Here is a 13,175-nt window from a genome sequence, read left to right as displayed (position 1 = left end):
TTTTCTATTGGAAAAGATTATACCTTTCTCAGGAACCCCTCTCAAACTTTATAGTGGTTAGGGGACCTCTTTTACCAGTCAGGTACTTTGACAAGTCTGTGCTATTTGGTCAATTTTACAGCCTTTTCATCATGTATACCATCCACAAACCTTAGAGTTAGTTAAAGACACTATTATGACTCAATTGGAAAAATTTGTTAAAGCCTCTCCAAACACCTTGGCTGAAAGCATTGCCACTGGTTCTTCTAAATTTCAGATCTACCCCTTGGAACAGCATGCCCACTACACTTGGCTCCTGCCTCCTTTGACCCATTGTTGATAAAGTAGATATACTTCAATATTGTAAAGTCCTAATTACTCATATCAAAAACAGTCATGCTTTGGGGCACCTACTGGTTCAGTTAGTAAAGCATGCAACTCTTTTTTAAATTTTTTTATTAATTAACTTATTTACTTATTAATTTATTTCCAAGTTAGTTAGCATATAGTGCAATAATGATTTTAGGAGTAGATTCCAGGGATTCATCCCCTGTGTATAATATCCAGTGCTCATCCCAACAAGTGTCTTCCTTAATGCCCTTTACCCATTTAGTTCAACTCCTCACCCTCAACCCCTCCAGCAACTCTCATTTTTTTTCTCTGTATTTGAGTCTCTTATGTTTTGTTCCCCTCTTTGTTTTTATATTATTTTGCTTCCTTTCCTTTATGTTCATCTGTATTGTATCTTAAATTCCTCATATGAGTAAAGTCATATGATATTTGTCTTTCTCTGACTAATTTCGCTTAGCGTACTACCCTCTAGTTACATCCACATTGGAAATGGCAAGATTTCATTATTTTTGATTTCTGAGTAATACTCCATCGTGTGTGTGTGTGTGTGTGTGTGTGTGTGTGTGTGTGATCTTCTTTATCCATTCATCCATTGAATACTTTGGCTATTGTCGACAGTGCTGCTATAAACATTGGGGTGCATGTACCACTTTGAAACAGCACCCCCGTATCCCTTGCATAAATGGCTAGTAGTGCAATTGCTGGGTCGTAGGGTAGTTCTACTTTTATTTTTTTGAGGAACCATCCAGAGTGGCTGCACCAGTTTCCATTCCCACCACCAGTGCAGAAGAGATCTTCTTTCTCTGCATCCTCGCCAACATCTGTTGTTACCTGAGTTGTTAATGTTAGCCTTTCTGACCACTGTAAGGTGGTATCTCACTGTGGTTTTAATTTGTAAATTTCCCTGAGGATGAGTGATGTTGAGCATTTTGTCATGTATCTGTTAGCCATCTGGATGTCTTCTTTGGAGAAGTGTCTATTCATGTCTTTTGCCCATTGCTTCACTGGATTGTTTTTGGAGTGTTGAGTTTGATAAGTTCTTTATAGATTTTGGATACTAGCTTTTTATCTGATGTTTCATTTGCATATATCTTCTTCAATTCTGTAGGTTGCCTTTTAGCTTTAATGATTGTTTCCTTCACTGTGCAGAAGCTTTTTATTTTGATGAGGTCCCAATAGTTTATTTTTCTTTTGTTTCCCTTGCTTCCAGAGACATGTTGAGTAAGAAGTTGCTGTGGCCAAGGTCAAAGAGGTTTTTGCCTTTCTCCTCTAAGATTTTGATGGCTTCCTCTCCCATGTTTAGGTCTCTCATCCATTTTGAGTTTATTTTTGTGTATGGTGTAAGAAAGTAGTCCACGTTCATTTTCCTGCATGTCACTTTCCAGTTTTCCCAGCACCATTTGCTGATGAGACTGGCTTTGTTTTTATTCCATTGGATAATTGTCTGCTTTGTGAAAGATTAATTGGCCATAATTTTGTAAGTCCATTTCTGGGTTCTCTATTCTGTTTCATTGATCTGAATGTCTGTTTTTGTGTCAGTACCACACTGTCTTGATGACTACAGCTTTCTAATACATCTTGAAGTCTGGGATTGTGATGCCTCTAGCTTTGGTTTTTTTCTTCAAGATTGCATTGGTTATATGGGGTCTTTTGTGTTCCATACAAATTTTAGGACTGTTTGTTCTAGCTCTGTAAAGAACACTGGTGTTATTTTGACAGGGTTTGCACTCAATATGTAGATTGCTTTGGGTAGTATCAACATTTTAACAATATTTTTTCTTCTAAGCCATGAGCATGAAATATTTTTCAATTTTTTGTGTGTATTCAATTTTTTTCATAAGATTTCTATAATTTTCAATGGATAGATTTTTCACCTCATTGGTTAGGTTTATTCATAGGTATTTAAAGGGTTTTGGTGCAATTGTAAATGGGATCAATTCCTTGATTTCTCTTTCTCTTGCTTCATTATTGGTATATAGGAATGCAACTGATTTCTTTGCATTGATTTTATATCCTGTGACTTTGCTGAATTAATGGGTCAGTTCTAGAGTGTTTTGATAAAATCTTTTGGGTTTTCAATATGGAGTATCATATCATCTGTGAAAAGTGAAAGTTTGACTTCCTCTTTGATGATTTGGATGCCTTTTATTCCTTTCTGTTGTCTGATTGCTGAGGCAGGACTGCTAGTACTATGTTGAACAGCAGTGGCGAGAGTGAACCCCCCTGTCGTGTTCCTGACCTTGAGGGAAGGCTCTCAGTTTTTCACCATTAAGGGTGATATTAGTGATGGGCCTCTCATACATGACTTTTATGATCTTGAGGTATGATCCTCTTCCCCTACTTTCTTGAGGGTTTTTATCAAGGAATGATGTAGTATTTTTCAAATGGTTTTTTTTCCTGCATTTATTGAGAGGATCATGTGGTTCTTGCCCTTTCTTTTATTGATGTGATGTATTATCACATTGATTGTTTTGTGGATATTGAACCAGCCCTGCATCGCAGGTAAATCCCACTTGCTTGTGGTGAGTTAATTAATGTATTTTTGGATCTTGTTGGCTAGGGTCTTGTTGAGAATTTTTACATCCATGATCATACAGGAATTGGTCTGTAGTTCTCCTTTTTAGTGGGATTTTTGGTTTTGGAATCAAGGAAATGCTGGCTTCATAGAATGAGTTTGGAAGTTTTCCTTCCATTTCTATTTTTTGGAACACCTTCAAAAGAATAGATGTTAATTCTTCTTTAAATGTGTTGTAGAATTCCCCTGGAGAGCCATTCAGCCCTGGACTCCTGTTTTCTGGGAGATTTTTGATTACTAATTTGATTTCTTTACTGGTTATGGGTCTGTTCAAATTTTCTATTTCTTCTTATTTCAGTTTGATAGTTTATATGTTTCTAGGAATTTGTCCATTTCATCCAGATTGCCCAATTTATTGGCATGTAATTGCTCATAGTATTCTCTTACTATTGTTTCTATTTCTTCAGTGTTTATTGTGATCCCTCCTCTTTCATTATTGATTTTATTTATTTGGGTCCTTTCCTTTTTCATTTTGATCAAACTGGCTAGGGGTTTATCAATTTTATTAATTCTCTCAAAAAACAGCTCCTATTTTCATTGATCTCTACTGTTTTTATGGTTTTGACAGCATTGATATCTGCTCTAACCTTTATTATTTCCCATCTTCTGCTGGTTTAGCATTTTATTCATTCTTTACTAGGATATTCTTTAGTCTCCAAGTATCTGTTAACTTTGCAATTTTTTTCTTGTGATTGGGTGTGCGTTTCATGGTGTTATGGTCTGAAAATATGCATAGTATGATCTTGATCTTTTTGTACTTGTTGAGGGCTGATTTGTATCCCAGTATGTGATCTGTTCTGGAGAATGTTCCATGTGCATTTGAGAAGAATATGTATTCTGCTGCTTTAGGATGAAATGTTCTGAATATATCTGTTGAGTACATCTGGTCCAGTGTGTCATTCAAATCCATTGTTTCCTTGGTAATTTTTTGTTTAGATGATCATTGCTGTAAGTGGGATGTTGAAGTCCCCTACTGTTACGGTATCATTATCAATGAGTTTCATAATGTTTGACTAATTGATTGGTATATTTAAGTTTTCTCATGTTTGGGGCATAAATGCTTACAATTGTTAGATCTTCATGGTGGTAGACCCCACAGTTATGATATAATGCCTTTCTTCATCTCTTGTTACATTCTTTATTTTATTTTTAAAAATTTAACACTTATTTATTTTTGAGAGACAGAGCACAAATGGGGGAGTGGCAGAGAGAGGAAAACACAGAATCCAAAGCAGGCTCTAGGCCCTGAGCTGTCAGCACAGACCTGACACAGGGCTTGAACTCATGAACCATGAGATTATGACCTGAGCCGAAGCTGGACATTTCACTGATCCACCTAGCCACCCCAACAGTCTTTATTTTAAAACCTTGACTGTCTGATATAAGTATGGTTACTCCAGTTTTTTTGTTTGTTTTTTTGTTTTTTTTGTTTTTTTTTTGGTGACCATTAGCATGATAGGTAGTTCTCCATCTCCTTACTTTCAATCTGAAGATTTCTTTAGGTCTAAAATGGGTCTTTCATAAACAGCATATAGATGGATATTTTCTTATCCATTCTGTTACCCTATGTCTTTTAATTGGAGCATTTAGTCCATTGACATTTGTAGTGAGTACTGAAAGATATGAATTTATTGCCATTATATTGCCTGTAGAGTTGGAGTTTCTGGTGGTATTTTGTGCTCCTTTCTAGTCCTATGACTTTTGGTCTTTTTTTTTTTTTTTTTCATCTTTTCTTCCCCCAAACAGTGCCCCTTAAATTTTTTTTTTTTTTTCAGGGCTGGGTTGGTGGTCACTAACTTCTTTAGTTTGTGTTTGTCTGGGAAACTTTTTATGCCTCCTTCTCTTTTGAATGACAGCCTTGCTGGATAAAAAATTCTTGGCTAAATATTTTTATAATTCAGCACATTGAATATATTCTGCCACTCCTTTTTGGCCTGCAACGATTTTGTGGATAGCTCTGCTAAGAACCTGATTTGTCTTTCCTTGTAGATTAAGGACTATTTTTCCCATGCTGCTTTCATGATTCTTTCTTTGCTTGAGTATTTTGTAAATTTTACTATGATATGCCTTGTTGATAGTTGATTTTTGTAGAATCTAATGGGAGTTCTCTGCACTTCCTTGATTTTTGATGTCTGTGTCTTTCTCCATGTTAGGAAAGTTTTCCAGTATGATTTGCTAACATAAACCTTCTACCCCTTTTTTCTCTCTTTATTTTCTGAGCTCCCTATGATTTGGATGTTATTCTTTTTGAATGAGTCACTGAGTTCTCTAATTCTTGCATCGTGCTTTTTTGCCTTAGTTCTGTCTTTTTTTCTGCTTCATCATTCTCCGTAAGTGTCCTCTAGATCCCTGATTTGCTGCTCTGCTTCATCCACCCTTGCTATTGTGGCATCTACTTGATATTGCATCTCATTTATAGCATTTTTAATTTCATCCTAACTTTATTTTACTTCTTTGATCTCTGCATAAATGGATCCTATGCTTTTTTCAAGCCTAGCTAGTATTCATATTATTTTGATTCTAAATTGTGGTTCAGACATCTTGCTTGTATCTATGTTGATTAAGTCTCTGTCTGTCATTTTTTCCTGATCTTTCTTTTGGTGTGAAGTCCTTCATCATTTTGAAGGAAGAAAATGAATTAATAAAATAAAAAGAATTAAAATTAAAAAATTAAAAGTGACACAAAAATCAAATAAAGGATGCTAGATCCTAGGTGTGTTTGGTCTTGTTGAAAGAAGCTTGATTGAATAGAAAAAAAGTGAAAAGAAAAGAAAAAAAGGGGAAAAAAGAAAATGAAAATTTTTAAAATTAAGATAATAAAATAAAATAAAATAAAATGATGAAAATGAAATAGAATTTAAAAGTTTTACCAAAAGTAAAAATATAGAAAATTAAATAAAAATGTTTTTATAAAAACAAAACAAAATATTTTTTCTCTTTCTATATTAAATAAGAATATAAAAAGAAAAAAATAACTAAATGGACCAGCAAACAGAATGAAATATGATTGAAACTATATCCGGTTACCCCTAGAAGTCTGTAAACTAAGCAGGCAGAGAGACTTGTGGTGTTCCTTTAGAGCACAGTTGGCCCACTCAAGTGTAATTTAGTGTAACAGCTCCATTCTCCACTAGATGGTGTGCTTAGCCTATTGAGGTGGATTGTTGTGGCATGTGTAGGTGTGTATGAGCATGTGCTGGAGGGTTGAAAACCAGTCTCTAGTATCAGATCTCTACTCTCCCTGACCTGCAATCAATCGCGTTTCCTTTGTCGCTTCTGAGGCACTACAGTTTTGACCTGCTCAGACCCTGTGGGGGAGAGTCTCTCGGAGCAATGCCTGAGTGCCAACCCACCCCCAGGAACATTTGTACAACTGTGCTGCTACAGATGCCCAGAGGCTATGGCCAGATGTCAGCCTGCCCCAGAAAAATTCATGTGATGGCATAGCAGCAACATTTGAGGTATTATGGTAAATCACAACACACATCTGGCACCAGGCTTCAACCTTAATGTCCTTCTTCCAACACCAGGGAGTGTGGCTGTTCTCTGGGGTCTGGTGAGATTTTTGCCTGTGGGGAGGCCACACAGACTCTACCAAATGTCCTCCCAGCAGGAGAACTGATTCTTCCTATGTAGCCCAAGTACCCCTTGAACCTCTCTCACTGCTCCTGGGAATACACCCTTCCCACCAAAGTTCTATCAGATACCACACTGTGGAGTTTCATACTTTGTGTTCTCCCTTAGAGTCTTTATTTTTAAAATTTTTTAAATGTCTTTTATTTATTTTTGAGAGACAGAGACAGTGTGAGCAGGGGAGGGTCAGAGAGAAAGGGAGACACAGAATCTGAAGCAGGCTTCAGGCTCAGAGCTAGTTGTCAGCACAGAACCCAACGTGGGGCTCAAACCCACAAACCGGGAGATCATGACTTAAGCCAAAGCCGGACATTTAACCGACTGAGCCACCCAGGCGCCCCTCCCCCTTAGAGTCTTAATGGAATTTAAACTGTGTCCTTTCTCCTTTCTCCCTTGTTTGCTCAGTCACTTGTAGCTGTTTCCACTCTTCTTGTTTCTCTCCATTGCCTTGAGGGGGTGGGGGGAATGCTTTTCTTGTCCTCTCCCCCTGTCTCCATCCTCTCTCCACAAGCAAAAACAGCTCCCTACCTTCCATAGCTTCTCTTTCCACAGTTCACCTCTCCACACCACATACCTGCTGAATTCTGTGGTTCAAGTTGTGCAGATTGTTGTGTTAATCCTTAAATCAGTTTTACAGGTGTGCAGAATGATTTTGTGGTGATCTAGCTGCATTTCAGGGATGAGAAAGGAAAAAGCCTCTATGCTGCTCTGCCATCTTGGCCCCTCCTTCTATATGTGAAACTCTCTATACTCAAAGAGATTATAGCCTACTAGAAAAAGCAAACTTACACACAAGTATAAGAAAAAAATAACACTAATACTTACACTTTAGTATGCACTGACTGGTAGCAAAGGAACTATAGAACATGCCTCTGTGTGTCTAGACAAGTCATGAGAAATGTCACAAAAATCTTATGAATCAATAACTACTGAAAAGGAAACAAATAGTACAGTTTGATCTTTGCATATTCAGGGATTAGGGACACCAACACCCTTAACACACATGAAGATTCATGTGTAACTTTTTTAATGTCTGTTTATTTTTGAGAAAAATAATGCAAGAAGGGGAGGGACAGAGAGAGAGAGGGAAGCAGAAGATCCAAACCAGGCTCTGTGCTGACAGCAGCAAGCCCAATGTGGGGTTGCACTCACAAACCATGAGATCATGACCTGAGCCAAAGTCAGTCATTCAACCGAATGAGTCACCCAGGGACTGCATTATACATAACTTTTGAATCCCCCAAACTTTACTACCAATAGCCTCCTGTTGGCTGGAAGCCTTAAAGATAACATAAAGAGTTAATTAACACATATTCTGTATCTAATATGTATCATATACTGTATTCTCACAATAAAGTTAATTTTAGAAAAGAAGATGTTACTTAGGAAAATCATAAGAAAGAAAAAAACATTTATAGTTCTGTACTCTATTTATTGAAAAAAAATCTGTGTAGACACTTGAAATTCAAACTTATGTTGTTTAAAGACCAAATGTATATGCAAGAAATGTAAGTAGCATGCCATGTTTTCAAATTGCAATAGTCTAGCATTATTGGACCATATTGTATAAAATGTCTGCAAGCAATAGATTCTGAAGAGCCATTTATGCCATGTTGGAAGTTACTATAGTCCCTGTTAAATAATAGCAATCACTGAAGAATATTGAATCTGGGACAAAGTTGTCCCTCACTACATATTAACCCTATTTCTCCAGCAGCACTCTGAAAAATGATTTATTAAAAAATGAGGATATAGGTAGAGTGACTATCTAGAAAACTGTTATAGCAGTTCAGAGGAACACAAAGACAGCCTGACCTTTCTAGAAAAGGAAGAATTAGAACAAGAGAAATGGAGGAAGTTGAATGAAGACAATTTAAAAATTGATTAATCGTTAAGGTAAAAATGGTCAAATTGAGGGAGCAATTATCACATCACTATCAATAGGTGGTCGGATGATGATTATTGTGTTATTTAGCCAAGGTAATGATGATAGGCAATTATTTTCATAACATATTGGTCTTAGGACATTTTTAAAACTCATTATGGACATATCAATCTTATTTGAGAAGTCAATAATATTGATCTACTCAACCACATGCAGTTTTCTTTATTTAACTGACAATATAGAAATGGATGACCATGCAGAGAGTAGTTAATGATGAAGAGAAATGGTGGCTATAAAAGTGCTTAAATTAATCCATAGGCAATTTTTATATCCATCAATGTCAGCCACTGTCCAATGTCAATCAGGTCTTGAGCTTAAACCTATTGAAAAGGTAATAAATAAAATAGTCTAACCCTTGATGTCTACTATATTAAGTTTAATTATCTATTTTGTCATGCGGGTGTGTGATGGAACAACGAGAGTGAGGAAGTCATTTTGCTCCTGCCTTCTGTTAGAAATCTGCACCTGAACATGATTGGACCAAGTGCAGTTAAAAAAAAAACCAAAACAAAAACAGAAAGGTTATGGACTTAGAGGTGGAAAGGGGGAGATTTTTAAATAGTAAAGTGAAAATGAAACACTGCATGTTTACTTTAATGTTAAAGACTTGCAACAGGTAGGAAGTCTTTAAGTTGTTTTCATTTATGTTATTTTTCCAGTAATGATGTTGAATTAAGGAATCTTTATGTATAAACTAGTACTCAGTGGTCCTGGGTACCTCAAACATTTTTTTCTTATAAGTAAAAGTGAAAGAACCTTTAATTCTTAAGGTAGGAGCCTAAAACAGATTGGTTATTGTAGGACATTGAGGTGGTATTTTCATCAGGCTGCTTAAAGCAGGTGCAACATGAGCTGTTGCTGCATACATCAACTAACTCTTTTGGTAGCAGGAGTTCTAGCTCTTTGATGTATTGATGGAAATTGTGAAATGATTAAAAACATTAACTTAAATATTTTCTTTACTTCAGTATTATGTATGACTAGAAAGTCACACCATGCCTAGGAATGGGAAGATGTATCTATTTTCTTAATGATACAAGAGTTTTATGCTCATTGTTTTAAAATTTAGATTTTATGGGGCGCCTGGGTGGCTCAGTCGGTTGGCCACCCGGCTTTGGCTCAGGTCATGATCTCACGATTGTGGGTTCGAGCCCCGCATCAGGCTCTGTGCTGACAGCTAGCTTGGAGCCTGGAGCCTGCTTCAGATTCTGTGTCTCCCTCTCTCTCCCTCTGACCCGACCCTGCTCACACAGTCTCTCTCTGTCTCTCAAAAAAAAAAAAAACACATTAAAAAATTTAGATTTTATTATTAATTAGGCATGTCAAAGCCAACAGATCAGAAGATAAGTGCCACTGAAAAGATAGCTTCTTTTTCAGTTTCTAAGGGGAGTAGTCATACACATGTGCCCCTGTCACATGGTGAAGCACCAGGGTCCCTAAGGAGGCAGAAGGAGCAGGAGGAAAGCATGTGAAACAAAGTCCAACACAGGAAAACAAGTTGAGGATGGGCGAGTTTGAGTAACCTCAGTGGTCTCTAGAGTATAGCAGCTCTCTGATTGTCTGTTTACTACCTGACTGAGGGATTAGGGGCTGGTGAACAGTAGCCTGGAGGGTAAGAGTCCTGGAGAGTGATAAAAGAGATGGATTGGTCAGTTTGCATAGACACCCTTGCAGGGGCACCTGGGCGGCTCAGTTGGTTAAGCATCCCCTTAGCTCATGTCATGATCCCAAGGTTCATGAATTTGAGCCCCATTTGGGGCTCTTCACTGTCAGTGTAGCGCATGCTTTGGATCCTCTTTCTCCCCCTCTCTCTCTGCTCATGCTCTCGTTTGCTCTCTCTCTCTCTCTCTCTCTCTCTCTCTCTCTCAAAATAAACATTAGGGGCACCTGGGTGGCTCAGGTCATGATCTCACTGCTCACGGTTTGAGGCCCACATCGGGCTCTGTGCTGACAGCTCAGAGCCTGGAGCCTGCTGTAGATTCTGTCTCTGTCTCTGCACCTCCCCTGTTCGCTTTCTCTCTCTCTCTTTCAATATAAAAAGAAGTCCTTACAGGTGAGTCCTTTATGACCTCTAGGAATTGGCTAGCCCTCAGGGAAGCAGTCTGTCCAGGGACAGCAAAGCCCTAGATGTCAAAGCTTCAGATATACAAAAAACAAAGAGGCATGATTAATACACTTGTTCATCAGTGTCAAAATCTTTGTTTAATCGCCCCTAAATGAAAAAAATTAAATCTATTCTTACAACAGGACCCACTGCTTAATCTCACTAACAACTGGAGACTTCTGAGCTGGTACTACTCTTGTTAAAGCTGAAAACGCTGAGCCACTGGAAAGTTTATAACTGCCTTTTGCTTCTGTTTTCCAAAGACTTTAAAATGCATCATGAATTCAGAAGCACTATATTTAAAGTAAAGGAGTATTCCCTGTTTATCTAGTGAGAGAAGAAGATAAGCAGGTTGTTAAAAATCATCTGAGAAAAAAAATTAAAGTGAATTCAGTTTACTCCCTTTGGCTGAAGCAGAGTAACACATAACCTATTTACAATAGAAGGGAGTCCATTTCACTCTGAAGCAGATAATAACTTTATTATAATACATGTGTATATACAAGAGTATGTGAAGTTCCATTTCTTCACTTTTATTGTATGTCAAAAAATACAGAAGGGTACTCTATTGATCAAATACTTCAGGATAAGATAGGCCCATTATAGATGGAATGTTAGTGTCCTCTCAACATTTCTATGTTGTGACCTATCTTCAAAATGATGGTAACCCGGAGTGACACTTTTGAAAGGTGATTAGGTCATGAGGGCAAAGTCATCATGAGGATGAACGGGATTAGTGCCTTTATAAAAGAAACTCCAGCAAGATCCTTCACCCTTTCTGCCACATGAGGTGATCACTAAAAGAGGGACAGATAGGAAGAAGCCTTCACCAGACACTGAATCTGCCTGTATGATCTTGGACTTTGCAGCCTATCTAGAGCTGTGAGAAACAAATATTTACTGTTGATAAACCATGTGATATATTGTATTTGTTATAGTAGCACAGACAAAGACACGGCCCTATATTAGATTGGAATTTGTAGGATTGTTCTGTATAGTTTGAAACTGGTGCAACCGCTCTGGAAAACAGTGTGGAGGTTCCTCAAAAAACTATCCATAGAACTCCCTTATGACCCAGCAATAGCACTGCTAGGGATCTACCCAAGGGATTAAGGAGTGCTGATGCATAGGAGCACATGTACCCCAATGTTCATAGCAGCACTGTCAACAATAGCCAAATCATGGAAAGAGCCTAAAAGTCCGTCATCTGATGAATGGATCCAGAAGATGTGGTACATATACACAACGGAGTATTATTACATGGCAATGAGAAAGAATGAAATCTGGCCATTGGCAGCAAAAGTGGATGGGATGCAGCAAGGGTGTCATGCTAAGCGAAATAAGTCAGGCGGAGAAGGACAGATACCATATGTTTGCACTCATAGGTCTAACAGGAGAACAGGAGAAACCTAATGGAGGACCAGGGGGAGGGGAAGGGGAAAAGAGAGTTGGGGAGAGAGAGGGAATCTTGAGAGACTATTGAATACTGAAAAGGAACTGAGGGTTGAAGGGGGAGGGAGAAGGGAGGTGGTGGTAATGGAGGAAGGCACTTGTGGGGAAGAGCACTGGGTGTTATATGGAAACCAATTTGACAATAAGCTATTTAAATAAATAAATAAATAAATAAGTAAATAAGTAAATAAATAAATAAATAAATACAGTATCCAAAACTGGGAAAACATGCCTTTTGGTTTTACTACAATTTTCTTTAAGATTTTTAAAAACAAATTTTATTTTTATCTATGTAATAATTTTTTTATTCCTGCCAAGAATGCAGAAATACATTCTTTTAACATTTTTTAATAGTTTTGTTGAGGTCTGATTGACATGCACACAAAAAAACTGAACATATTTAATGTATACAATTTGATGAATCTGGACATATGAATACACCCATGATACCATAACCACAATCAAAGTAATAAACATATCCATGCCTTCCAGATGTTTCTTAATGTCACTTTGCTGTTTCATTTTTCTGGTAAGAAAACTTAACATGAAATCTTTTAACACATTTTGAAATCCACCATACTGTATTGTTAACTATAGGCGCTATGTTGTGTTAAATACCATTTGCTGTAACTCTTGTTTGAACTATATTTTAAATCAAGAATGTGCCTCTGGGGTGCCTGGGTGGCTCAGTCCTTTAAGCCTCTGACTGCGGCTCAGATCATGATCTCGTGGTCCATGAGTTCCAGTACCACATGGGGCTCTGTGCTGCCAGCTCAGAGCCTGGAGCCTGCTTCAGATTCTGTGTCTCCCTCTCTTTCCGCACTTCCCCTGTTCATGCTCTGTCTCTCTCTGTCTCTCAAAAATAAATAAACGTTAAAAAAATTTTTAAAAGAATGTGCCTTTGTCTTTTGATGAATCTAAATATCTTTAAACATTCACCACCCACCAAGTGAATGTTGAATTCTAAATTATGTATATATTTTTTTAGTTTTAAGCTGTTGTAAATGTAGAATGATCAATGCTCTTGCAAGATCTACAAGCACCACTATAAAACTAGGAGATCCCTTTTAAATGCACATTTCAACTTGGTTATTCCTGAGATAAGAATAGTGCGATATAGTGTTTTCAGATCACGA

The sequence above is a fragment of the Suricata suricatta genome, chromosome 3 (assembly GCF_006229205.1).
Source record: "Suricata suricatta isolate VVHF042 chromosome 3, meerkat_22Aug2017_6uvM2_HiC, whole genome shotgun sequence".
NCBI lineage: Eukaryota > Metazoa > Chordata > Mammalia > Carnivora > Herpestidae > Suricata > Suricata suricatta.
The sequence above is the reverse complement of the archived record's forward strand: the minus strand, read 5'-3'. Positions refer to the sequence as shown.